This window comes from Scyliorhinus canicula, chromosome 15 (genome assembly GCF_902713615.1).
Source record: "Scyliorhinus canicula chromosome 15, sScyCan1.1, whole genome shotgun sequence".
Taxonomy (NCBI): Eukaryota; Metazoa; Chordata; class Chondrichthyes; order Carcharhiniformes; family Scyliorhinidae; genus Scyliorhinus; species Scyliorhinus canicula.
The window spans coordinates 146,248,525-146,275,350 of record NC_052160.1 but is presented as its reverse complement, the minus strand read 5'-3'; the positions used below and the strand labels follow the sequence as shown (position 1 = coordinate 146,275,350).

At 47.6% G+C, this 26,826-nt stretch overlaps 1 protein-coding gene across 3 annotated transcripts in view; it reads left to right on the top strand.

The window, feature by feature from the left end:
• The window catches only part of LOC119978527 (xin actin-binding repeat-containing protein 2-like), a 68,796-nt gene that overhangs the window by 9,286 nt on the left and 32,684 nt on the right, over positions 1-26,826 (top strand). Inside the window, exon 1 of one of the 3 annotated variants that reach the window (XM_038820236.1) lies at positions 20,342-20,458. The exons of 1 other annotated variant lie outside the window; for it this stretch is intronic. The gene's annotated coding sequence lies outside the window, so the exon portion shown is untranslated. One more of the 3 variants, XM_038820237.1, reaches the window with a different exon arrangement.

The following is a 26,826-nucleotide window of genomic DNA, read 5'->3' as shown; positions in this document are numbered from 1 at the left end:
GGTATGTCAGGAATAAAAGAATGACTAGGGTAAGAGTGGGGCCAGTCAAGGACAGTGGTGGGAAGTTGTGTGTGGAGGCTGAGGAGATAAGCGAGATACTAAATGAATACTTTTCGTCAGTATTCACTCAGGAAAAAGATAATATTGTGGAGGAGAATGCTGAGACCCAGGCTATTGGAATAGATGGCATTGAGGTGCGTAGGGAAGAAGTGTTGGCAATTCTGGACAAGGTGAAAATAGATAAGTCCCCGGGGCCTGATGGGATTTATCCTAGGATTCTCTGGGAAGCCAGGGAAGAGATTGCTGAGCCTTTGGCTTTGATTTTTAGGTCATCATTGGCTACAGGAATAGTGCCAGAGGATTGGAGGATAGCAAATGTGGTCCCTTTGTTCAAGAAGGGGAGTAGAGATAACCCCGGTAACTATAGGCCGGTGAGCCTAATGTCTGTGGTGGGTAAAGTCTTGGAGAGGATTATAAAAGATACGATTTATAATCATCTAGATAGGAATAATATGATTATGGATAGTCAGCATGGTTTTGTGAAGGGTAGGTCATGCCTCACAAACCTTATTGAGTTCTTTGAGAAGGTGACTGAACAGGTGGACGAGGGTAGAGCAGTTGATGTGGTGTATATGGATTTCAGTAAAGCGTTTGATAAGGTTCCCCGCGGTCGGCTATTGCAGAAAATACGGAGGCTGGGGATTGAGGGTGATTTAGAGATGTGGATCAGAAATTGGCTAGTTGAAAGAAGACAGAGGGTGGTGGTTGATGGGAAATGTTCAGAATGGAGTTCAGTTACGAGTGGCGTACCACAAGGATCTGTTCTGGGGCCGTTGCTGTTTGTCATTTTTATAAATGACCTAGAGGAGGGCGCAGAAGGATGGGTGAGTAAATTTGCAGACGACACTAAAGTCGGTGGAGTTGTAGACAGTGCGGAAGAATGTTGCAGGTTACAGAGGGACATAGATAAGCTGCAGAGCTGGGCTGAGAGGTGGCAAATGGAGTTTAATGTGGAGAAGTGTGAGGTGATTCACTTTGGAAAGAATAACATGAATGAGGAATATTTGGCTAATGGTAAAATTCTTGGTAGTGTGGATGAGCAGAGGGATCTCGGTGTCCATGTACATAGATCCCTGAAAGTTGCCACCCAGGTTGATAGGGTTGTGAAGAAGGCCTATGGTGTGATGGCCTTTATTGGTAGAGGGATTAAGTTCCGGAGCCATGAGGTCATGTTGCAGTTGTACAAAACTCTAGTACGGCCGCATTTGGAGTATTGCGTACAGTCTGGCCGCCTCATTGTAGGAAGGACGTGGAAGCTTTGGAACGGGTGCAGAGGAGATTTACCAGGATGTTGCCTGGTATGGAGGGAAAATCTTTTGAGGAAAGGCTGATGGACTTGAGGTTGTTTTCGTTAGAGAGAAGAAGGTTAAGAGGTGACCTAATAGAGGCATACAAAATGATCAGAGGGTTAGATATGGTGGACAGCGAGAGCCTTCTCCCGCGGATGGAGGTGGCTAGCACGAGGGGACATAGCCTTAAATTGAGGGGTAATAGATATAGGACAGAGGTCAGAGGTGGGTTTTTTACGCAAAGAGTGGTGAGGCCGTGGAATGCCCTACCTGCAACAGTAGTGAACTCGCCAACATTGAGGGCATTTAAAAGTTTATTGGATAAGCATATGGATGATGAGGGCATAGTGTAGGTTAGATGGCCTTTAGTTTTTTCCGTGTCGGTGCAACATCGAGGGCCGAAGGGCCTGTACTGCGCTGTGTCGTTCTATGTTCTATGTTCTAAATTAAGTACCAAAGAAAATTCATGAAAACATACATTTTCATTCTGGCTTCGCAGTTCATAAAGCACACTTTGGTTCTTGATTAATAAGAGATCAGGGGTTATCGGAACAAGGAAGAGGAACATATTAGCCTTGATGGAATGGCAGGGCAGACACTATGGGCCAAATGGCTTAATTCTGCTCCTATATCTTACGATCCTATGTGCTGGCATAGATTTTAATAATAATTTGTATTAGTGTCACAAATAGGCTTACATTAACGCTGCAATGAAGTTACTGTAAAAATTCCCTAGTCGCGCCTGTTTGGGTTCACAGACAGAGAAGTCAGAATGTCCAATTCACCGAACAAGCATGTCTTTTGGGACTTATGGGAGGAAACCGGAGGAAAGCCACACAGACACAGGGAGACCGTGCAGACACCGCACAGGCAGTGACCCAAGCTGGGAATCAAACCTGGGTCCCTGGTGCTGTGAAGCAACAGTGCTAACCACTGTGCTGCCATGCTGCCCTCAGATTCAGGAACAGACCCATCAGATTGGAAGTTAGCAAACATTACACCACTTTTCAAGAAAGGAGGCAGAGAGGAAACCGTGAACTGCAGGCAGTTTAGACTAACATCAGTGATTGGGAAAATGCTGGAATGCATTAACAGTGCTCTTAGAAAATCATTGTATGATTAGAACAAGCCAACAGGGTTTTACTAAAGGGAAATCCTGTTCAACTAATTCAGGATGTAACTATTCGGGCAGATAAAGGTGAACCGGTAGATGTAGTATACCTAGATTTCCAAAAGGCATTCAATAAATTGCCACATGAAAGATTAAGAAGCAGGATTAAGTTCCTGGACTTGAGGCTGATATATTAACATGGATGGAGGATTGATTAACAGAAAGAAAGTGGATATAAACTAAGCATTTTCAGACTGGTATGCAGTTCATTGTGGAATGTCACAAAGATCAGTGTTGGAGCGTCCGTTATTTACAATATATATTAATGACTTGGATGAAGAGACAGAGAGTAATGTATCAAAGTTTGCTGATGATACAAAGCTGGCCGTGAAGGTAATCTGGAGAAGGCACAAAGAGATCTGAACAAAGTGAGTGAGTTACAGATGGCAGGTGGAGGAAAACACGTGCCGTTGTTTACTTTGATGCTAAGAATAGAAAAACAGAATATTTTTTAAAAGATGAGAATCTTGTAAGTGTTAATATTCAAAGAGATGGGTGTGTTCATACAAGGAATGCAGAATGTTAGTATGCAGTTTCAGCAAACAATTAGGAATGCAAATGGCATGTTGACTTTTATTGCCAGGGGATTGGAGTAGAGCAGGGGTGGGCAAACTACGGCCCGCGGGCCGCATGCGGCCCGCCAAAGGTATTTCTGCGGCCCACCAAGTCATTAAAAAAAAAAAAAAAAATTTTTTTTTAAAAAATTTTTTTTTTTTTTTTTAAATTTTTTTTTAAAGGTTAATGGGTGGGGGGGCTGTTGGGTTACTTACTGGTATAGGGTGGATACGTTGACTTGAGTAGGGTGATCATTGCTTGGCACAACGTCGAGGGCCGAAAGGCCTGTTCTGTGCTGTACTGTTCTATGTTCTATATGAGGCGCCCAGAATCATAACCGGGTGAAGTAATTATTTTACTTAATATACTATGCGGCCCTTTGTGAATTGTGAATTTCTGAATGCGGCCCTTGCACGCAAAAGTTTGCCCACCCCTGGAGTAGAGGGATAAAGAAGCCCTGCTACATTGAAATGAAAATGAAAATCGCTTATTGTCACGAGTAAGCTTCAATGAAGTTACTGTGAAAAGCCCCTAGTTGCCACATTCCAGCGTCTGTCTGGGGAGACTGGTACGGGAATTGAACCGTGCTGCTGGCCTGCCTTGGTCTGCTTTCAAAGCCAGCAATTTAGCCGAGTGAGCTAAACAGGGGTTTGGTGAGACCATATCTAGAATACTGAGTGGGATTCTCCCATTCGGCGGCAGAGTGTCCACGTTGTCGTGTTTCACGACGGTGTGAACGGGCCGCTGGGCGTACCGATTCTGGCCCCTACAGGGGGCCAGCACGGTGCTGGAGCGGTTCGCACTGCTCCAGCCTCCCATCCCGGCGCGAATTGTGCGCCGCGGGATCCGCGCATGCGCAGTGGTACCAGCGTCAACGAGGACATGTGGAGTGGCACCGGCACCAACCCGTGCATGCGCGGTGGCCTCCCCCAACGTGCCGGCCCCAATGCAACATGAAATGAAAATCGCTTATTGTCACGAGTAGGCTTCAAATGAAGTTACTGTGAAAAGTTCCTAGTCGCCACATTCCGGCACCTGTTCGGGGAGGCTGTTACGGGAATCGAACCGTGCTGCTGGCCTGCCTTGGTCTGCTTTCAAAGCCAGCGATTTAGCCCGGTGTGCTAAACCAGCCTGGCGCGGGAGTTCAGGAGCCGGCGGGTAAGAAAATAGGCCCGGGGAGTGAGAGGCCGACCTGCCGATCGGTGGGCCCCGATTGCGGGACAGGCTGCATTGGCGGCCCCTCTGGGATCGGAGTCCCCCCTCAGGCTGCCCCCTGACATGGTCTGCCTTTTTAGAGCAGCCGCTCGGCCCATCCGGGCCGGAGAATTGCGTGCCGGCGTCGGGGCGGTGTGGCCCGGTTGCGGGGATTCTCCGGCCTGGCCCGGGCTAGGAGAAGCCTGTCCACTGAGTTTAGTTTTGGTCTCCACATTTAAGAAAATATATACTTGCGTTGGAGGCGATGCAGCAAAGTTCACTAAGTTGGCCCCTGGGATGAGGAGGTTGTCCTTTGAGCAGCAAAGTAAATTGGGTTTATATTCTCTGAAATTTAAAAAAAATGAGAGGTGAAACCCACAAAATTCTGAATGAGCTTGTCAGGGGGGACGCTGAGGAATAGTTACTGCTGCCGTGGGAATCTCAAACACACAGGGCCCAGTCTCTCAGGATAACGGGGATGATCATTTGTGACCGAGATGGGGAGAAATTTCTTCACTCAAAGGGCTGTGAATCTTTGGAATTCTCTACCCCAGAGGATTGTGAATGCTCCGTCATTGAATACATTTAAGACTGGGATAGACAGGTTTTTGATGTGTCAGGAAATCAATAGATATGTGGACACTGGAATTGAAGCCTATGAGTGCATTGAATGGCAGAGTCGGCCGGTTAGGCCGGGGATCTATTCCTGCTGCTGCTTCTCAGAGAATATGATGAACGAAAACATGTCTGATACATGCCAGATGAATTCTTCAAGTGATAACTAAGCCAAATAGAATAAATTGAGAGGGGAAATAAGAAGGAAACTAAAACTGACAAAGAGAATATGAGAGCAGAATGGAAGTTATATAAAATGTCACCTGAGGAAGGAGCTGTGCTCCGAAAGCTAGTGATTTGAAACAAATCTGTTGGGTTTCAACCTGGTGTTGTGAGACTTCTTACTTCGAGAAACAGGCCATAGTTTACACACTAGGATCGGGGAACATAAATTCTGTCCACGACAGAAATTTTACATGTTTTCCTGCTACCCGTGATTGGCGTGTTTTATCTGAGGGGGGCGTTTTTTTACTTTCCCGAATAATTCCAGCAGAAAGTTGTTTTGTGAATTTTGAAGTAAGAAAAGTTATTTATTTTCACACATATGGCCTGGAAGTTTAAACGCAACAGGCGCAATTCAACCAAAATATTTCTAAAATGTCATTTTGGGCGATTTGGGTGAGGTGTTTCCAGCAGGGTTTTTGGGCGCGATCCACGCTGGTATTTACCCACACTTGGGGCACGATCTTCCCGAAAGGCGACAGCCCCGTAGCGCGAGGTTACCTGGGTTTTCCTAGCTTTATCTGGGAAACGCCGCGATATCTAACGCCCATCTGGGTAGATACGGCTCCTCAGTGGGGAACTCCCCGGCCCCACTCGGCAACGTGCAGCCTAAGGGCAGCGATAGATCGGAACCCCGAGCCCTATCTCACTAAAAGGGGGGCCCGGGTCCCCCACCCCATGGCCCAATCACCGCCACGCAAAGAATGCCAGCTGGCAGTGCATTTGCAGGCTGGTACCTGGGTGGTGATGCCAAGCTGGCAATGCCAGAGTAATACCCTATCCAGAGGGCATGCACCTGGGGACCTGGGAGACTGCCACGCGTGCTGTTCCGTCTGGTCCCTGTTTGTGGAGACCAGTACTGAACGGCGCTCACCTGTAGTCTTCAAGGTGAGGGAATTAGATCCCACATCTCGGTTAGATCTCAGGAATGGATATTAGAGTAAGACTAGCTGTAGATTTTGCGAGGTATGGCGAGTTGTGTAGATCCCGGAAGTGGGACTTCCGGTCGCGATGTGTGTGCCTCCCTGCTTTTCAGGCGCAACAAGACCGTTAGATCCCACCCGTAGTCATTCATTTGAATCTTGGGGAGTTTCCCCTTGGTCAAACCCACGGAAGCAGTGTGGAGCTGAACCCACCGGAAAGACCGACTCCTCAGTGATCGGGGTACCATTTTGAAAGGGTGCTCGATTTCCACGTGAGCTTGAGGGGCTCCCCACACCCCCCACCTACAGGCAATGTCACCCCTTGCATGCATTGGCATTACCCCCCCCCCCCCAAGTAAAGACACCGCTGGGGTCGCTAGAGGGGGGGTCCCCTTTTCAGGCCTCTCCTCCCCACCCTCTCTTTCAGGCCAACTCCCTTTCAGGACTCCCACTCTTCACCCCCTTCATGAGGCCCTTTCATACTCATCCTTCACCCCCCCCCCCCCCCGTCTTTCCCCCCTTTCATGGGCATGGCCCACCTCAGGCCCCAGCCCCTGGCAGTGCCAGATTGGCAGTACAAAGGTGCCCAGATGCCAGGGTACCACCCTGCACAGTCCCTGACCACCCAGGGGTCGCCAACGGCCTGAGAGACCCCTGGATACCTTTAAGCCTGGTCCATGTTTGTGAGGACCAGGACTAAACGACGCCGTGGTGAGGTTTCCCAGCAGAGGCAGTTAGGTGCCGGTAGAATCTGGAACATGGATATATAAATGAGCCACTTACCTTATGACTTACGTCATTTAAGAGTACCTTTAAGAATTGGTGTTTAAGAAATGTACCTTTAAGAAATAGGTGTTTATTAGTGATGTCAGAGTGTGGGTGGAGCTGGGCTGTCTGTCAGATTTTTACTTTCGTTTTAGGCTGTTTACTGCAGGGTGTGTTTTAGTTGCGTTTTCAGTGTTGGAGCTGAAGCCGGACAGAGCAGGTGTACTGCTGATCTCTCTGCCATGAAAAGACTATCTCTTGATCATTTGATGAATTCAGAATTATAAATGTTCTCAGTAGTGAATGTAAACCTGATGTGCTTCTGTTAAAAGGTGTTTCTTCTGTCTTCTGGATTTTGTTTGGGAAGTTATTAAGGATTATTTAGTGTTGTATTCTTTGGGGGTTGTATTTGAATTGATGGTTGCTAAGATGTTCAATGTATGTTTCAAAAAGATTAACTTGAGTTCATAGAATAAACATTGTTTTGCTTTAAAAATTACTTTTCCATTTTTGCTGTACCACACCTGCAGAGTGGGCCGTGTGCTCCCCATACCACAATCTATTAAAAGTTGTGGGTCAGGTGAACTCCATGATACACTTTGGGGTTCTCTAAACCCTGGCCCATAAAACCTATTATAAGTCCAATGTCCTTTTCCAAATAAGGTGGGTCTCCAGTTCGATGAAACATCCTCTTTGATGGCTTTCACACCTTGAGAGTTTGAGACAGCTGCTGGCTTTGCATCTGACTGATCCATTCAATTTGAAATGATCGTTTTGAAATAGTTTCAGGAAAAGGCATTATGTCAGCATCAGTCTGAAAAATTCCTTTTTTACCTCTTGGAACGACAAGAAAAGTCCGACAATCCTTGGAAAGCATCATTTTGAAGCCTCTTGTAGTTATTAATAAGTATAAAGTATTGACCGAAAGTTCACAATATACCGAACATGACACTTGCTTCATACACACTGTACGGAACAAGTAAACTATTGTTAAATGCCCCAACCTAATAACCACCACATCCAATCGTCCAACTCTAAATTTATCTCATCCATCACACACTGGTAGACAAGACATGTGTTCACAAGGACATGGGAGTTTAGCCAATATCACACAGCCTCTCCTCGTCAGTGACATCTGGCCACCCTTACTCAAGAAATACATTACCATACATTCTGCACAATCAGCCAATCAGCATCAAGATGTTAACACAAACATACCTATTATAACCTGGCTAGTCGGTAATAAGATCCCAATATTCCTGTTTTAGATGTTCTAATCGTTCCTCCAGAAAATGAATAGAGTACATTGCCCACAATGTTGAGGCATATTAGCTTTTTAAGGACTTCTTTTAAGGTAATAACTGCCCTTTTTAGAGCAAATTGTTAAATGGCATAACCGTAAAATTATCCTGTTCAGATATTATTACAAGTTTTTAAAATATAAATTTAGAGTAACTAATTCATTTTTTCCAATTAAGGGGCAATTTAGCGTGGCCAATCCACCTACCCTGCACATCTTTGGGTTGTGGGGGCGAGACCCACGCAGACACGGGGAGAATGTGCAGACTCCACACGGACAGTGACACAGGGCCGAGATCGAACCTGGCGCCGTGAGGCAGCAATGCTAACCACTGCGCCGCCGTGCCATCCTTGTTACAAGTTTTATCACCATGTGCCATTAATGAACATCCCAAGATTAATGTAGTCATCAGAAATAATCATGCATTCAATAGTAATGTTTTGAAGTAGAATGGGAAGGAACTCCCCCCACCCAGTGAAACTCGTTTTTTTTTTCAAAAGTAGAAACAAATGGTGAACAAGATGACATGTCTTTACATTTCTACTGGTGGCCCAACCATACAGGGTTGTCATTTCGGTATCATGAGGGTGGGGCACAGATACCTCAGGATTTATGTATCTTTGTTTCCATTCACTATGATCTCTGTCTCTTAAACAAATACATACTTTGTTGCTGGCATAACAGGTTTTTCTTCATTCTTGGCTGCACTTGAAACAAGATAAATCCAGTCAGGCCAGACTAAAATCTTTTTTAAAAACATTTTTAAAAATACATTTAGAGTGCCCAATTCATTTTTTCCAATTAAGGGGCAATTTAACGTGGCCAATCCACCTAGCCTGCACATCTTTGGCTTATGGGGGGCGAAACCCATGCAGACACGGGCAGAATGTGCAAACTCCACACGGACAGTGACCCAGCGCAGGGATAGAACCTGGGGTGTCCTGTGTGGGTGTTGCCGGGGTGCAGGGAGGAGCCTGTGGACCCTCCCATAGTGGGAAAAGGGGGCTGTGTGCGGCCTCACTCCGCTAAACACGCCCAAAAGGGGACTCTAATTATGGAAATAATTAAAATTGGGGATTCTCCAGAGGACAAAATTAAAGGAGCACAGATGTATCACAGAGTGTGCGGCTGGAGGAGATTCCAGTGATAGAGTTGGCAATGGAGGTCACGAGTAGAAATACATACTACTCGTCAAAAAACTCTAACGTGCCACCAAGACTCAAGTTAAACTCCACGCGGACAGTGACCCAAAGCCGGGATCGAACCTGGGACCTTGGCCCCGTGAGGCAACAGCACTAACCACTGCGCCACTGTGCTGCCCCTGAAACATTTTCATAACATGTCCATTATGTGTAATAAAAGTTCCTGAAATACTGAGCAGGGCAGGAAGTGGAACCGCCCATTTTGCCAAACGGCCTCGGCCGAGCGTTCCCCGTTCAGGCCCCTCATACATATATAGTCAGTATATATATATAGTATATATAGTCAGTATATATGTATAGTCGTGTATAGGCGAGTATAGTCATGTGTTTCTCGACACTGCGAGCGCTGGGAAACACCTGGCCAAGTGCACTCGCTATGTGACTTTGTTCCCCTTTGGAAGAATCGCGCTGTGTGTGGTTGGATAGCGGTGGGGAAATCGCTGGCAGAACCGGCAGCAAACTCCTAGCAAAGCCCGCCATAAATGACACTTGGGGCAGGATTTAACTAAATAGGAGCAAAGTTCTATAGTGAGCGCGTTTAGCTGCGTGTTTGTCGGTGCTCACTGCGGCAAGAAACAACGCTATAAAACGGTACCCAGGTTAGATGGGGGCCTCAGAAGAGAACGCACAGCTGAGGCTGCACATGGCCCCGTTTTCCACATCGAGGAGCTCCACTCACTGGATGCGACCCCCAACCCCTTCAATTTCCAATTCACTATGGGAGGGTCCCCGGGTTCCTCCCGCACCCCGGCAACACCCACACAGGGCACCCCTGGCCCGTGCACACCTGTGGAAAAATTGCCAGCTTTGCACCTTGGCAGTGCCAGGCTGGAACCCAGGTGGCACTGCCAGGGTGTCAAGCTGGAATCTAGGTGGCACTGCCAGGGTGTCAAGATAGAACCTAGGTGGCACTGCCAGGGTGTCAAGCTGTAACTCAAGTGGCACTGCCAGGGTGTCAAGTTGGTGTAGCCAGGTGGCACTGCCAGGGTGTGAAGCTGGTGTAGCCAGGTGGCACTGCCAGGGTGTCAAGCTGGAACCTAGGTGGCACTGCCAGGGTGTCAAGTTGGTGTAGCCAGGTGGCACTGCCAGGGTGTCAAGCTGATGTAGCCAGGTGGCACTGCCAGGGTGTCAAGCTGGAACCTAGGTGGCACTGCCAGGGTGTCAAGCTGGTGTAGCCAGGTGGCACTGCCAGGGTGTCAAGCTGGCGGAGTCAGGGTGGTGTTTGATGAGAAATTATCAGGACAATAGGAGAATTTGAATTCTCCTCGGTGAAGGCTGGGTGGTCTTCAAATAGTTTATTGGAATCTTTTAACAAGCAAAATGGATAATGGGGATCCTGTAGATGTAGAATATCTAGACTTCACAAGGTGAGATCACATTGGATTAGGGGTAATTTATTCGCTTGGATAGAAGACTGGCTGACGGACAGGAGACTGAGAGTCGGGATAAATGGGTCTTTTTCTGGGTGGCAAGATGTAACTAGTGGGGTGCCACAGGGTTCGGTCCTTGGGCCCCAACTATTTACAGTCTATATAAACAGTCTATACAGGGATAGAAGGTTCTATAGCCAAATTCACAGATGACACAAAAATAGGTGGGACAGTAAGTTGCAAGAGGAAATAAGAACCTTGCAAATGGATATCGATAGATTAGGAGAGTGGGTCAAAATGTGGCAGATGGAGTTTAACGTGGATAAGTGTGAGGTCACACACTTTGGTTGAGAAAAATGGGAAGGCAACTTAATATCTAAATGGGGAGAGACTTTGGGGTGGTCCTGTGCCGACCATGCTGCCCGTCTAAACTAAAATCTTCCATACTTCCGGGGTCCATATCCCTCTAGTCCCATCCTATTCATGTATTTGTCAAGATGCCCCATAAATGTCACTATCGTCCCTGCTTCCACCACCTTCTCCGGCAGCGAGTTCCAGGCATCCACTACCCACTGTGTAAAAAAACTTGCCTCGCACATTTCCTCTAAACCTTGCCCCTCATACCTTAAAAACCTATACCCCCAAGTAATTGACCCCTCTACCCTGGGAAAAAGCCTCTGACTATCCACTCTGTCTGTGCCACTCATAATTTTGTAGACCTCTATCAGGTCGCCCCTCAACATCCTTCGATCCAGTGAGAACAAACCGAGTTTATTCAACCGCTCCTCATAGCTAGTGCACTCCATACCAGGCAACATCCTGGTAAATCTCTTCTGCACCCTCTCTAAAGCCCCCACATCCTTCTGGTAGTGTGGCGACCAGAATTGAACACTATACTCCAAGTGTGGCCTAACTAAGGTTCTGAACAGCTGCAACATGACTTGCCAATTCTTATACTCAATGCCCCGGTCAATGAAGGCAAGCATGCCGTATACCTTCTTGACTACCTTCTCCACCTGTATTGCCCCTTTCAGTGACCTGTGGACCTGTACACCTAGATCTCTCTGACTGTCAATACTCTTGAGGGTTCTACCATTCACTGTATATTCCCTACCTGCATTAGACCTGCCAAAATGCATTTCCTCACATTTGTCCGGATTAAACTCCATCTGCCATCTCTCCGGCCAAGTCTCCAAACGATCTAAATCCTGCTGTATCCTCTGACAGTCCTCATCGCTATCCGCAATTCCGCAAACTTACTAATCAGACCAGTTACAATTTCCTCCAAATGATTTATATATACTATGAACAGCAAAGGTCCCACCACTGATCCCTGCGGAACACCACTAGTCACAGCCCTCCAATCAGAAAAGCACCCTTCCATTGCTACTCTCTGCCTTCCATGCCCTAGCCAGTTCTGTATCCAGCTTGCCAGCTCACCTCTGATCCCATGTGACTTCACCTTTTGTACCAGTCTGCCATGAGGGACCTCGTCAAAGGCCTTTCTGAAGTCCATATAGACAACATCTGCTGCCCTACCTGCATCAATCATCTTTGTGACCTCCTCGAAAAACTCTATCAAGTTAGTGAGACATGACCTCCCCTTCACAAAACTGTGCTGCCTCTCGCTAATACGTCCATTTGCTTCCAAATATGAGTAGATCCTGTCTCGAAGAATTCTCTTCAGTAAATTCCCTACCACTGACGTAAGGCTCACCGGCCTGTAGTTCCCTGGATTATCCTTGCTACCCTTCTTAAACAAAGGAACAACATTGGCTGTTCTCCAGTCCTCCGGGACTTCACCCGAAGACAGTGAGGATACAATGATTTCTGTCAAGGCCTCAGCAATTTCCTCTCTTGCCTCCTTCAGTATTCTGGGGTAGATCCCATCAGGCCCTGGGACTTATCCACCGTAATATTTTTCAAGACACCCAACACCTCGTCTTTTTGGATCTCAATGTGACCCAGGCTATCTACACACCCTTCTCCAGACTCAACATCCATCAATTCCTTCTCTTTGGTGAATACTCATGCAAAGTATTCATTTAGTGCCTCGCCCATTTCCTCTGGCTCCACACATAGATTCCCTCGCCTGTCCTTCAGTGGGCCAACCCTTTCCCTGGCTACCCTCGTGCTTTTTATGTACGTGTAAAAAGCCTTGGGATTTTCCTTAACCCTACTTGCCAATGACTTTTTGTGACCCCTTCTAGCCCTCCTGACTCCTTGCTTAAGTTCCTTCCTACCTTCCTTATATTCCACACAGGCTTCATCTGTTCCCAGCCTTCTAGCCCTGACAAATGCCTCCTTTTTCTTTTTGACGAGGCCTACAATATTTCTCGTTATCCAAGATTCCCGAAATTTGCCGTAATTTATCCTTCTTCCGCACAGGAACATGCCGGTCCTGAATTCCTTTCAACTGACATTTGAAAGCCTCCCACGTGTCAGATGTTGATTTGCCCTCAAACAACCGCCCCCAATCTATGTTCTTCAGTTCCCGTCTAATATTGTTATAATTAGCCTTCCCCCAATTTAGCACATTCACCCGAGGACCACTCTTATCCTTGTCCACCAGCACTTTAAAACTTACTGAATTGTGGTCACTGTTCCCGAAATGCTCCCCTGCTGAAACGTCTACCTCCTGGCCGGGCTCATTCCTCAATACCAGGTCCAGTATACCCCCTTCCCTAGCTGGACTATCTACATATTGTTTTAAGAAGCCCTCCTGGATGTTCCTTACAAACTCTGCCCTGTCCAAGCCCGTAGCACTAAGTGAGTCCCAGTCAATATTGGGGACGTTAAAGTCTCCCATCTCAACAACCCTGTTGCTTTTACTCCTTTCCAAAATCTGTCTACCTATCTACTCCTCTATCTCCCGCTGGCTGTTGGGAGGCCTGTAGTAAACCCCCAACATTGTGACTGCACCCTTCTTATTCCTGATCTGCACCCATATAGCCTCACTGCCCTCTGAGGTGTCCTCCCGCAGTACAGCTGTGATATTCTCCCTAACCAGTAGCGCAACTCCGCCACCCCTTTTACATCCCCCTCTATCCCGCAGAAAACTTCTAAATCCTGGAACGTTTAGCTGCCAATCCTGTCCTTCCCTCAACCAGGTCTCTGTAATGGTAACAACATCGTGGTTTCAAGTACTAATCCAAGCTCTAAATTCGTCTGCCTTACCTGTTATACTTCTTGCATTAAAACATATGCACTTCAGGCCACCAGACCTGCTGTTTCCAGCAATCTCCCTGTCTGCTCTTCCTCAGAGCCATACTGGCCCTATTCCCTAATTATCCCTCAATGCTTTCACCTTCTGACCTATTGCTCCGGTACCCACCCCCCTGCCATACTAGTTTAAACCCTCCCGTGTGACACTAACAAACCACGCGGCCAGGATATTTATGCCTCTCCAGTTTAGATGCAACCCGTCCTTCTTATACAGATCACACCTGCCCGGAAGAGCTCCCAGTGGTCCAGATAACGGAAACCCTCCCTCCTACACCACCTGTTTAGCCACGTGTTTAGCTGCTCTATCTTCCTATTCCTAGCCTCACTGGCACGTGGCACGGAGTAATCCCGAGATTACAACCCTTGAGGTCCTGAGACTCGAGTCTCTGGATTGAGACTGGACCCTCGATTATTCACTCGAGGTGGGACTGTCACTGACTGAGCCGAGTTGACCTCCAATTGCATGAAGCACATTGTTTAGGGAGCTGTGGGAAAGATGTTCTGATGCATTAGAGTGAAATACTTTAATGAAAGATGATAAGACCATAAGACCATAAGACATAGGAGTGGAAGTAAGGCCATTCGGCCCATCGAGTCCACTCCACCATTCAATCATGGTTGATTTCAACTCCATTTACCCGCTCTCTCCCCATAGCCCTTAATTCCTCGAGAAATCAAGAATTTATCAATTTCTGTCTTAAAGACACTCAATGTCCCGGCCTCCACCGCCCTCTGTGGCAATGAATTCCACAGACCTACCACTCTCTGGCTGAAGAAATTTCTCCTCATCTCTGTTCTAAAGTGACTCCCTTTTATTCTAAGGCTGTGCCCCCGCGTCCTAGTCTCCCCTGCTAATGGAAACAACTTCCCTACGTCCATCCTATCCAAGCCATTCATTATCTTGTACGTTTCTATTAGATCTCCCCTCAACCTCCTAAACTCCAATGAATATAGTCCCACGATCCTCAGACGTTCATCGTATGTTAGGCCTACCATTCCTGGGATCATCCGTGTGAATCTCCGCTGGACCCGCTCCAGTGCCAGTATGTCCTTCCTGAGGTATGGGGCCCAAAATTGCTCACAGTATTCTAAATGGGGCCTAACTAGTGCTTTATAAAGCCTCAGAAGTACATCCCTGCTTTTATATTCCAAGCCTCTTGAGATAAATGACAACATTACATTTGCTTTCTTAATTACGGACTCAACCTGCAAGTTTACCTTTAGAGAATCCTGGACTAGGACTCCCAAGTCCCTTTGCACTTTAGCATTATGAATTTTGTCACCGTTTAGAAAATAGTCCATGCCTCTATTCTTTTTTCCAAAGTGCAAGACCTCGCACTTGCCCACGTTGAATTTCATCAGCCACTTCTTGGACCATTCTCCTAAACTGTCTAAATCTTTCTGCAGCCTCCCCACCTCCTCAATACTACCTGCCCCTCCACCTATCTTTGTATCATCGGCAAACTTGGCCAGAATGCCCCCAGTCCCGTCATCTAGATCGTTAATATATAAAGAGAACAGCTGTGGCCCCAACACTGAACCCTGCGGGACACCACTTGTCACCGGTTGCCATTCCGAAAAAGAACCTTTTATCCCAACTCTCTGCCTTCTGTCTGACAGCCAATCGTCAATCCATGTTAGTACCTTGCCTCGAATACCATGGGCCCTTATTTTACTCAGCAGTCTCCCGTGAGGCACCTTGTCAAAGGCCTTTTGGAAGTCAAGATAGATAACATCCATTGGCTCTCCTTGGTCTAACCTATTTGTTATCTCTTCAAAGAACTCTAACAGGTTTGTCAGGCACGACCTCCCCTTACTAAATCCATGCTGACTTGTCCTAATCCGACCCTGTACTTCCAAGAATTTAGAAATCTCATCCTTAACGATGGATTCTAGAATTTTGCCAACAACCGAGGTTAGGCTAATTGGCCTATAATTTTCCATCTTTTTTCTTGTTCCCTTCTTGAACAGGGGGGTTACAACAGCGATTTTCCAATCCTCTGGGACTTTCCCTGATTCCAGTGACTTTTGAAAGATCATAACTAACGCCTCCACTATTTCTTCAGCTATCTCCTTTAGAACTCTAGGATGTAGCCCATCTGGGCCCGGAGATTTATCAATTTTCAGACCTTTTAGTTTCTCTAGCACCTTCTCCTTTGTGATGGCAACCATATTCAACTCTGCCCCCTGACTTTCCTGAATTGTTGGGATATTACTCATGTCTTCTACTGTGAAGACTGACGCAAAGTACTTATTAAGTTCCTCAGCTATTTCCTTGTCTCCCATCACTAGATTACCAGCGTCATTTTGGAGCGGCCCAATGTCTACTTTTGCCTCCCGTTTGTTTTTAATGTATTTAAAGAAACTTTTACTATCATTCCTAATGTTACTGGCTAGCCTACCTTCATATTTGATCCTCTCCTTCCTTATTTCTCTCTTTGTTATCCTCTGTTTGTTTTTGTAGCCTTCCCAATCTTCTGACTTCCCACTACTCTTTGCCACATTATAGGCTCTCTCTTTTGCCTTGATGCATTCCCTGACTTCCTTTGTCAGCCATGGCTGCCTAATCCTCCCTCTGATAACCTTTCTTTTCTTTGGGATGAACCTCTGCACTGTGTCCTCAATTACTCCCAGAAACTCCTGCCATTGCTGTTCTACTGTCTTTCCCACTAGGCTCTGCTTCCAGTCGATTTTCGTCAGTTCCTCCCTCATGCGCCTGTAATTACCTTTATTTAACTGTAAAACCTTTACATCTGATTCTACCTTCTTTCTTTCAAATTGCAGACTGAATTCTACCATATTATGATCACTGCTTCCTAAGTGTTCCCTTACTTTAAGGTCTTTTATCAATTCTGGCTCATTACATAACACTAAGTCCAGAATAGCCTGTTCCCTCGTGGGCTCCATCACAAGCTGTTCCAAAAAGCCATCCTGTAAACATTCAATGAATTCCCTTTCTTTGGGTCCACTGGCAACATTATTTACCCAGTCCACCTGCATATTGAAGTCCCCCATGATCACTGTGACCTTGCCTTTCTGACATGCCCTTTCTATTTCGTGGTGCATTTTGTGCCCCTGGTCCTGACCACTGTCAGGAGGCCTGTACATAACTCCCATTATGGTTTTTTTGCCTTTGTGGTTCCTCAACTCTACCCACACAGACTCCACATCGTCTGACCCTATGTCGTTTAGTGCTATTGATTTAATTTCATTTCTAATTAACAAGGCAACCCCGCCCCCTCTACCCACCTCTCTGTCTTTTCGATAGGTTGTAAATCCCTGGATGTTTAACTGCCAGTCCTGAACCCCCTGCAACCACGTCTCTGTGATGCCTACCACATCATACCTGCCAGTCACAATCTGGGCCACGAGCTCATCAACCTTGTTCCGTTCCACTGCGGGCATTTAAATATAGCACCTTTAATTCCCTATTGACTGTCCCTTTTTGTTTTCTTAGTGTGGTGGACCTTGGTTTACTGAGCCTTTCCATACACTGTGTCATATTTTGTGAGATGGGGACTATCGTAACCTCTCCTGAGCTCTGTCTTTTCGTGATTTTTTGTAATCCTAAGCAGCTACGCTTCCCACTGATTCCTTCACCTCTTGGTTCCCTGACTTTCCCTTCCCCCCCAATCTCTAGTTTAAAGTCCTATTGACCACCCTATTTACTCTTTTCGCCAGAACACTGGTCCCAGCTCGGTTCAGGTGATCTTCGAAAATTTAATCGTTTCTCTCGTCAACCATCTCTTTTCTCAGAAGAATGTGGTCTTTTCTGAATCGTGCCAAAGTAAATGAGATGCATCAATTGATCCATCTATTAAGGGCAAACATTTTATTCTCTTCCCAAAGAGATATTTACTGAGCCCGGAAGAGCAGAATCATAGAAATCCCTACAGTGCAGATTCACTAGGTTGATTCCAGAGATGAGGGGCGGGATTCTCTGATCCCCCACCAGGTCGGAGAATCGCTGGGGGGGGGGGGGGGGGGGGGGCGGCGTGAAATTCTCCGGTGCTGGTTTTCGTTCAGGGGCGGGGCTCGCGGAGCGCCAGTCGGGGGACGTTGGCAGCCCCCCCCCCCCCCCCAGCAATTCTCTGGGCCCCGATGGGCCAAGCGGCCGACCGTTTTTGGCCAGTCTCACCTGCGTGAAATGGACATGGTCCATCCCGGCGGGACTTGGCTTGGATGGCGGCTAGCAGAGTCCTCAGGGGGGCGTGGGGGGATCCGGCCCCGGGGGGGGGAGGGGGGGGGGTCCACCGATCTGCGGGCGGGCCTGTGCCATGGAGGCATTCTTTCTCTCCGTGCCGGCCTCTGTAAAGCTCCGGCGTGGAGAAGAAACCCCCTGAGCATGCGCAGGAAACACGCGGTTCTGCGTATGCGCCAACACACGCCGGCCCTTCGCCGCCGGTTGGCACGGCGCCAACCCCTTCCGGCGCCGGCTTTGCCCCCAGAAGTGGGGAGGATTCCGCAACTTCCGGGCGGCCCGACGCCAGAGTGGTTTACGCCGCTCTTGGTTCCGGCGTCGGGCCATCCCGTCAATTGCAGGAGAATCCCGGCCGAGGTGTTTGTTGTATGAAGAGAGATTGAACAGTTTAGGCCGATACTCTCCAGTGTTTGGAAGAATGAGGGGAGATTAAATTGAGGGGTACAAGATCCCAATTCAAGTCTGGTACTGACCTTTTGAAAGAGCACCCCATGTAGGCCCACTCCCCCCGTCCAATCCCTGTAATCCACCTAACCCGCACATCTTTGGACCGTGGGAGGAAACCGGAGCACCCGGAGGAAACCCACACACACACGGGGAGGATGTGCAGACTCCACACAGACTGTGACCCAAGCCGGGAATTGGGACCCTGGAGCTGTGAGGCAGCAGTGCTAACCACTGTGCCACCATGCCAGGCGAACGTTTAATTCTAAATTTTGTCAACTGCGTGTTTAGTTGTCAGACTATCTCTGTTCTGTGGATTAACTGACTGCCGTTAATTTAGTAAAATGGAGGTGAATGTTTCACAGGTTGGAGCATATAACCTGGCTGCTGTGCGGATGATGATCAGAATTATGTTTCTGTTGAAAATAATGTTCTCAGATAATATGTAGGATGAAGCCTGAGACCAGGTGTAATGTCCGCTCTTGTCAGCTTGGTTCCAGTGTGTCTCTTTTTGTTTGGACCATGAATTGGATTCAATTTGAATTTGTTTTTGAAGTAAACAGTGAGATGGATTGAGGCTTGTCCCATCCACTCTGCACATTGGCTTTGTAATATTACGATACCTGGGCTAGTGTGCAGTCAATTCCAACCCCACTGGCCCCAGAGTCAAAACACAAGTGAATTAACCAATAATTCCTACACAAATTCCTGATAATTGTGCCCTTGACTGCCCAATAATTACAGTCACCAGGTTTGTAAGTTGAAAGACAATTACTGTTTATAACAAGGTATCCCGTAACAGCTTCCCCAAACAGGCGCCGGAATGTGGCGACTAGGGGCTTTTCACAGTAACTTCATTAGAAGCCTACTCATGACAATAAGTGATTTTCATTTAATTTAATTTCATTTTCATGAATGGTGAAATACGCAGCAGGTACAGTCGGTTACTTATTTATAAGTACCTAACTCCTACTGTTACGTTCTTACCTACGCTCTTCCCATACACACAAGACAGACAAACATAGAGGGGGGAAGGTGCAAAAGAAAAATGTAAATGAAACAGCAAAGAGCCTTTGTTTCAGATGGAGAGTCCTTTGCCAGTTTCCTCCACAGTAGCTTGGGAATCAGTGTCCTTGTTTTGCAGTTTTGTACGCAGTTTTCCTGGTGAGACAGAGTCTCTGTTTCATCAGGCTTTGCTCCCAGATCGTGGCCAGGCTTCGGGTTCTATCTTCGAGAATCCAACGCCCACAGGCTTATTGGAGAGGGAGACTTAGGTGCATCTTTTTTTAAGAGGCTTAGCAGATATTTTCTGTAGAGGATTTAGCTGGATCTTCCATCTCCGCTGCCAGAACCAAAAATGAAACTGAAATGGAACCTCGTGGCTCCAGTGGGATAATATCCAATCGCCACCTGTTACTGGGCAGAGTGCAGCCTTTTGGGCCAATTCATTGCTCACCAGCCGCTTGACTCAAACTGAGTTTTCCTTGAGGCCAGCCAACCTCTAAAACAGCAGCCTTTCGGATACTGCTGTTTGAATGAAAGGAACAGGCCACTGCTTTCTTCTGCGTTAATTAAAATGTCAGGTCACCTTAAAGACACATGTCCATTAATTATCCATGGATCAAAAATGTAACAGCAAGAATAAAAGGAGGGGGGAAATAAAGGAAGTAACAGGAAGGACCCTTACAGTAACTCTAAGAAAGGAATAGGTTTTTTTTAAATGATGTCATAGAGGCATCTGTAACCATGCAACCAAACATGATTAACATAACGTAATGCCTGTACCTGGTTTAAATTAAATAAATCTCAGCTCCTTGGCTAACAACATGTTGTCTGATTGAAAGTTGGAAGGAGGGGAAGAGTGTCAGAGACAAGAGGCAGTCCCACAGAATGAGTTGGTTCCCGATAACGGCGTACAGCTGGTAAGGGCTGCAGGGAAATGGACGGTGAAGCCAAAGCATCTGTAGCGATTTTGTACATTTTGGTAATACTATGCTCTTGGTTAATCTCTTCACAACAAAATCTGTGTTGGATTTTACTAACGTTACAAAGCTCTTTATTTCGATCTAGATGCGAAAACTAAAAGCTTTTGTCTTTTAAGCAGAACTGTTAAAGGATTGGCTGTTTTCCAAGTCGAATGTTTACCAGCACTTTGATGTCAGGCTGGCTTCTATAATAAACCAAACCTCTCTGGGGTTAGTTTACAATCGTTACTTCATTAGGAGACAACACCCAACTTTTAAACAGAGAGGCTGAAAGGTTACTCATGCCGAATGAAATGCCAACCTGAACAACCCACTTAATTACAGAATAGAGAATATTCTGGAGTTTGATTCCAGTTCAATTATTGTCACACTATCTATAAGGTTCAAAATAAAGATTTACAACAATGAAAGGGTGTTGTTAGTCCCTCCCAATGACAGGGGGCAAGGTTTTCTGTTTTTCTTTCAAGTGCTTGACCAGGTGAACAGTGTGATGAGCAGCTCACTGGCCTTTCTTACCATACTGTCCAGCGAAGGTGGGCCCTACACCATCACACTGGCGGGGCCTGAAAGAGTCGGCAATGTTGATTTTGGGGTGCTCCGATCTCCGTTGAGAAAGAATAAGATCCCCCCCCCCCCATGGATTAGGAGACCTCACCCCCCACATGGACACAGGGAACCCCCCCCCACGGACATGATGGAGCTCCTCAGTGGGGGAAAATCTTCCCAAGACAGGGCACAATCTGTACTTGGTTTACATGAAATAACCATTAGCTTTTTGACAAACAACATGTTATCAGATTGGAACTTGAGAGGAGTACTCGCGAAGAATGATACTCATGAGGAGGGGTACTTGCGAGGAGGGGTACTCGCGAGGAGGAACACTCACGAGTTCTGTAGAAGGGTCATGTGAGCTCGGAAGGTTAACTCTGTCTCTCCACAGACGATGCTGGAGCTGCTGGGCTTTTTCAGCATTTTTTTTGTTTTTACTTTAGATGTCCAGCATCTACAATATTCTGCTTCCACCTTGCTGAGGGCCAGGCTCCTTGTTATTCCTCCTCAGTGTTGGTTCTCTGCCTTGCACTGTGGAAAGAGAGGGAGAGAGTTAGTAAATGGATCTGGAGAGGAATGGGGCAGCTTTGTACAGTGTGCAGAGGGAGAAGCTGCAATGGTGCAGGCAACATGGGATAGACGGTCATTTGACAGCAATAAATGGCTGGAATTTGAAATGAGGTGCAAAAACTGAATATTGTTTGATTTTCTAATCCAAATAAAGAAGCAGAGTTGGACCAATGTCCCTTGGTGTGAATGGTGGGACAGAAGTGTCCAGATTTCTGGTGAGGTCAGTGGTTGGAGGAAGTGCTGTAAAACGGAAAGACCCTACGGTCAGGAAGCACATTCAGCCCTGAATCCAGATGCTGAGGTTATGGCTCCCAGGCCAGCACCTGCTTCCCAGGCCAGCACCTGCTTCCCAGGCCAGCACCTCCTTCCCAGGCCAGCACCTCCTTCCCAGGCCAGCACCTCCTTCCCAGGCCAGCACCTCCTTCCCAGGCCAGCACCTCCTTCCCAGGCCAGCACCTGCTTCCCACCTATTTCATGGTGGGTTGTGGAATGTCAACAAGGTCGAGCCCTATTTCTATGGCAGAAAGTAACTCATCTTACTGCCTGCCTGGAGTTAACATTAGTATCAGTGGGCCTAGATTTAACCCATTCAAAACCCACCAACCTGAATAGAGTTAAAATTGGACCCAGTGTGACTGAATCCCAACAGAGTCTTGATGAAATTTGTATCTATGTTGTAAAAGTTGTGTTTCTAATTTGTCTCTCTGCAGTAACAGGGGTTTGCAAGTCACCAGTTTATTCACGGATATGTGAAGGATTATGAAAGGTCATCTTGACCTGAAGCATTCACTGTTTCTCTCCACAGATGCTGTCTGACCTGTTGAATATTCCTAGCAAATTGGTTTTTAATTTTTAAAATGTTGATGGGCTGGCTGCAAGGTGCTTTGAGACATCTTCAGATTGTGATGCTGTCCATGTTAAGGTCTTTCTCTTCCCGCTGTTTCCTGTAAAGAAAATGAAACTCTTATGTTTCATTTCAACTCCCTCCCATCAATACAGTGAAATGAGCCGGCAGTAATGAACAACGTAGCTTTCACATTTGTCTGGGATAGCATCTGTAGAAGAGTGAGAGTGGGGATAATGAGCAAGTACGCTAATTGGCAGGATTCCACTGGTGTCCACATGGCTTTGTGTTGGGCCACATGCATTCCCTGCATTTATTGATGACTTAGATAATAAGATAGAAAGCCAGGTATCAAAATATGTGATGACTCAAAGAACACATTGCAAACTGTGTAAATAGAAGCATATAATTGCATGGAGATATTGATGGATTAAGTGAATGTGCAAAATGTGGCCAAGGAACTTCACCGCAGCCAAATTAAGGTCATCCATTTTGGACCAAAAAAGGATAGCACAGAATACTTACAATGAGGGACTGGGCTTAGATGCATAGGCCATTACAATCAACAGGTAATCAAAATGACAATAGAATGTGGCAGCAGGGTAGCATGGTGGTTAGCATAAATGCTTCACAGCTCCAGGGTCCCAGGTTCGATTCCCGGCTGGGTCACTGTCTGTGTGGAGTCTGCACGTCCTCCCCCTGTGTGCGTGGGTTTCCTCCGGGTGCTCCGGTTTCCTCCCACAGTCCAAAGATGTGCGGGTTAGGTGGATTGGCCATGCTAAATTGCCCGTAGTGTCCTAATAAAAGTAAGGTTAAGGGGGAGGTTGTTGGGTTACGGGTATAGGGTGGATACGTGGGTTTGAGTGGGGTGATCATGGCTCGGCACAACATTGAGGGCCGAGGGGCCTGTTCTGTGCTGTACTGTTCTAATTCTAATGCTGGCCTTTAGGACTAGGCTACAAGGGGGTGGAAATCAAGCTTCAAGTAGACAAAACTCTGGTTTGACCATATTCTAGGTTGGAGATTTTGGACAGCAGTTTTTCCTGTGCTACCACCTGAAGAACTAGCAAGTAGTAGTTGGGTGAGGCTGGAGTTCCACTCCTCACTTGGGAGGAAGTCCAACCTCGGAGAGCTGCCAGCCCATCCGATTGGCGGGCAGCTCTGTAATCCCAGCAGCGTCATTTGCAGCAGAGGCCAGCGCTGCCACTGAAAGCACTCCCACCAGTCTATGAGCTGGAGCCTACCGGCCCAGCTAAGTCCAGGGACTTGCTGCGGAGGCAGGAGGGGGAAGCCTGAGGAGTGAATGGAAAGAAAGGAGTGTAGGCCTGGGCAGGGTGATCTGCTGGGTTTCCCGCTGTACCCACCTGCCCCCTTTCTAAATCCCTGCTGGTCGGAAAATTGCATCTGGGTGGGCAGTGGTCCTTAAGTGGCCAGTTTAGCTCACAGGGCTAATCGCTGGCTTTGAAAGCAGACCAAGGCAAGCCAGCAGCACGGTTCGATTCCCGTAACAGCCTCCCCGAACAGGCGCCGGAATGTGGCGACTAGGGGCTTTTCACAGTAACTTCATTTGAAGCCTACTCGTGACAATAAGCGATTTTCATTTTTTTCATTTCATTTTCAATTGGTCCTCAGTTGGGGCATGGGTAGGCAGGCTGCCCTGGGCTTTGCCTACTCCCGATAAAATTGCAGATAGGCTGGGGCGGGGTGGGGCAGATACGAGGGCGGAGGGAAAGCTACCAGGGAATTTTAAGGGTTTTACTGCTGTAAACCTGACCACGAACACTCCAATTCTGGCCCCTGGAGTCCCGAGGACCGTTCTGGGAACCACACCTTAGGAAGGAGGGAGTGTAGCAAGTTTACCGGAATGTTACCAGGATATTAAGGGTTACATTACAAGAGAGATTGCATCAACTAGTGTTGTATTGCTTGGAATTTAGAAGGACAAAGGGTGATTTGCATGACGTTTTCAAGATGTTAAGAGTAACTGACAGGTCGATAAATATTATTCTCTGTGGTTGGAGAATTTAGGACTAAAGTTAAAAATTAAAGACCTTTTCTGAAGTAAAATTAGGAAGCACTTGAACAATTAAAAGGGTGGCAAACGCTTAGAATGCCTTCGCAAATGGCAGTTTGTTCATTTTAAATCTAAGATTGATAAGTTTCTTGTTACCGATAGGTATTAAGGAATGTGGACAATGGTGGGTGTGTGGATTAAGGTCGCAGTTCAACTATCACCTGATTGAAATGAAATGAAATGAAAATTGCTTATTGTCACGAGTAGGCTTCAAATGAAGTTACTGTGAAAAGCCCCTAGTCGCCACATTCCGGCGCCTGTTCGGGGAGGCTGGTGCGGGAATTGGACCGTGCTGCTGGCCTGCCTTGGTCTGCTTTAAAAGCCAGCAATTTAGCCCAGCTAAACCAGCCCCATTGAATGGGGAACGTGCTCGAGGACTAACCGCACTACTCCATTCCCATGTTTCTTTCCAGACAGTCACTTCCATTATTACCATTATCCAAGGCAGACAAACTCTGCTATTAGTGCAAGCCACACAAAAGGACTTCCCAGTAACGGAATTCTGCCAATGGGCCCCATGCATGTCTAACTTTTATACTTGAGATATCAACTGACTCATGTTCAACTTTCCTCACCTCAAATCTATGGTGAGATCCAAAAATCATCATCCTTCTTTTGCTATGAGAAGTAGCAAATATAAATGACTGAATGCAGATTTGTCTCCAATGAACAATTGATTGCGATCAATAAGAACAAAGTCAGTCAGCAAAGTACCAGAGGTGACCCAGAATTTCTTGTTGTTGTAGCTTGGTACAACTTGACTGGTAAGAGTTGACCCTGATACAATAAAGTTGAGTTCAGCAGCTTTAGATTGTGTCTTTCCTCCTCCACCTTAAACCCCCTTTTAAAAATATCCCAGTCAGGACTTCCGGGTGCGGCGATGCGGAGCTAAGCCGCACGTTCGGCGGCTCCTGCGACTATCGGACTTTTGGGCTCTTTTAAGGACCCGTAACGGCGCTGGACGGACTTTTCCTGGCGTGGGAAGGCAACGGCAACACTTTCCTGCCGGTGGATGGACTGGACCAGGAGCCGGGCGATAAAAAAATCGACACTGGAGCAGAGAAAGGTGCGAGGGAGGAAGAAAAAGATGGCGGCGGGCGGGGATCCGGCAGCGTGGACGCAGTGGGCGCAGGAGCTGCTCCATCGCTGCTTTAGAGAGCTTAAGGCTGAGTTGCTGGAACCGTTAAAGGCCTCATTTGACAAGCTCCTGGTGACCCAGACGGCCCAAGGGGCGGAGATCCGCAAGATCCGCCAAAAGGCCTCAGAGAACGAGGATGAAATCCTAGACCTGGCGGTGAAGGTGGAGGTGCACGAGGCGCTCCACAAGAAATGGCAGGCGAGGCTGGAGGAAATGGAGAACCACTCGCGGCGGAAGAATCTGCGGATCCTGGGCCTCCTGGAGGGATCGGACCTGGTGGCCTATGTGGTCACCATGCTGAACTCGCTGATGGGAGCGGGGTCCTTCCAAGGGCCATTGGAGCTGGAGGGGACCCACCGGGAGCTGGTGAGGAAGCCCAAGCCCAACGAGCCGCCAAGGGCGGTACTGGTGAGGTTTCACCGGTTTGTCGATCGAGAATGTGTGCTCTGGTGGGCCAAGAAGGAGGAGAGCAGCAGGTGGGAGAATGCGGAGATCCATATCTACCAGGACTGGAGCGCGGAGGTGGCGAGGAAAAGGGCCGGTTATAACCTGTCGAAAGCAGTGCTGCACAGGGGAGGGGTGAAGTTTGGCCTGTTACAGCCGGCACTCCTTTGGGTCACCTATAAAGGCCGTCATCATTACTTTGACTCCCCGGAGGAGGCCTGGGCCTTTGTTCAGGCCGAAAAGCTGGACTCAGACTGAGGGTTGGGGGTTGGTTGGGGATTGTTGTAAAGTGTTTTGGGGTTTTTCTTCTTTGTTCCTTTGTTTCTTGGGGAGTTTGTGGGATGTTTTGTAGGCCCAGAGGTCGGCTTGGGGAAAATGTGGGGGGGGGGGGGGGGGGGGGTTGGGTTGGGAGGGGTTGAAGGTCGGTGAAGGTGGACGGGGCCTCGGGGGAGGGTAGGGGGTGGCCTGGGTCGGGGCTGGGGAGTTGGGGCCTGGTAAGGGAGCTGCGCCAGAGGGGGCGGGACCAGCCGAGCGGGTGGCGCGGGCTTTTTTCCCGTGCTAGGGGGCTGAGGGGCGGGGCTAAAGTTGGAAGCACGGGCTTTTTTCTGCGTGGGGGCCGGAACGGGAGGGGACTGTGCCTGTTGGCGGGCAGGGAGGGGAGGAGCAGTGTTAGACTGGGGCGGGGT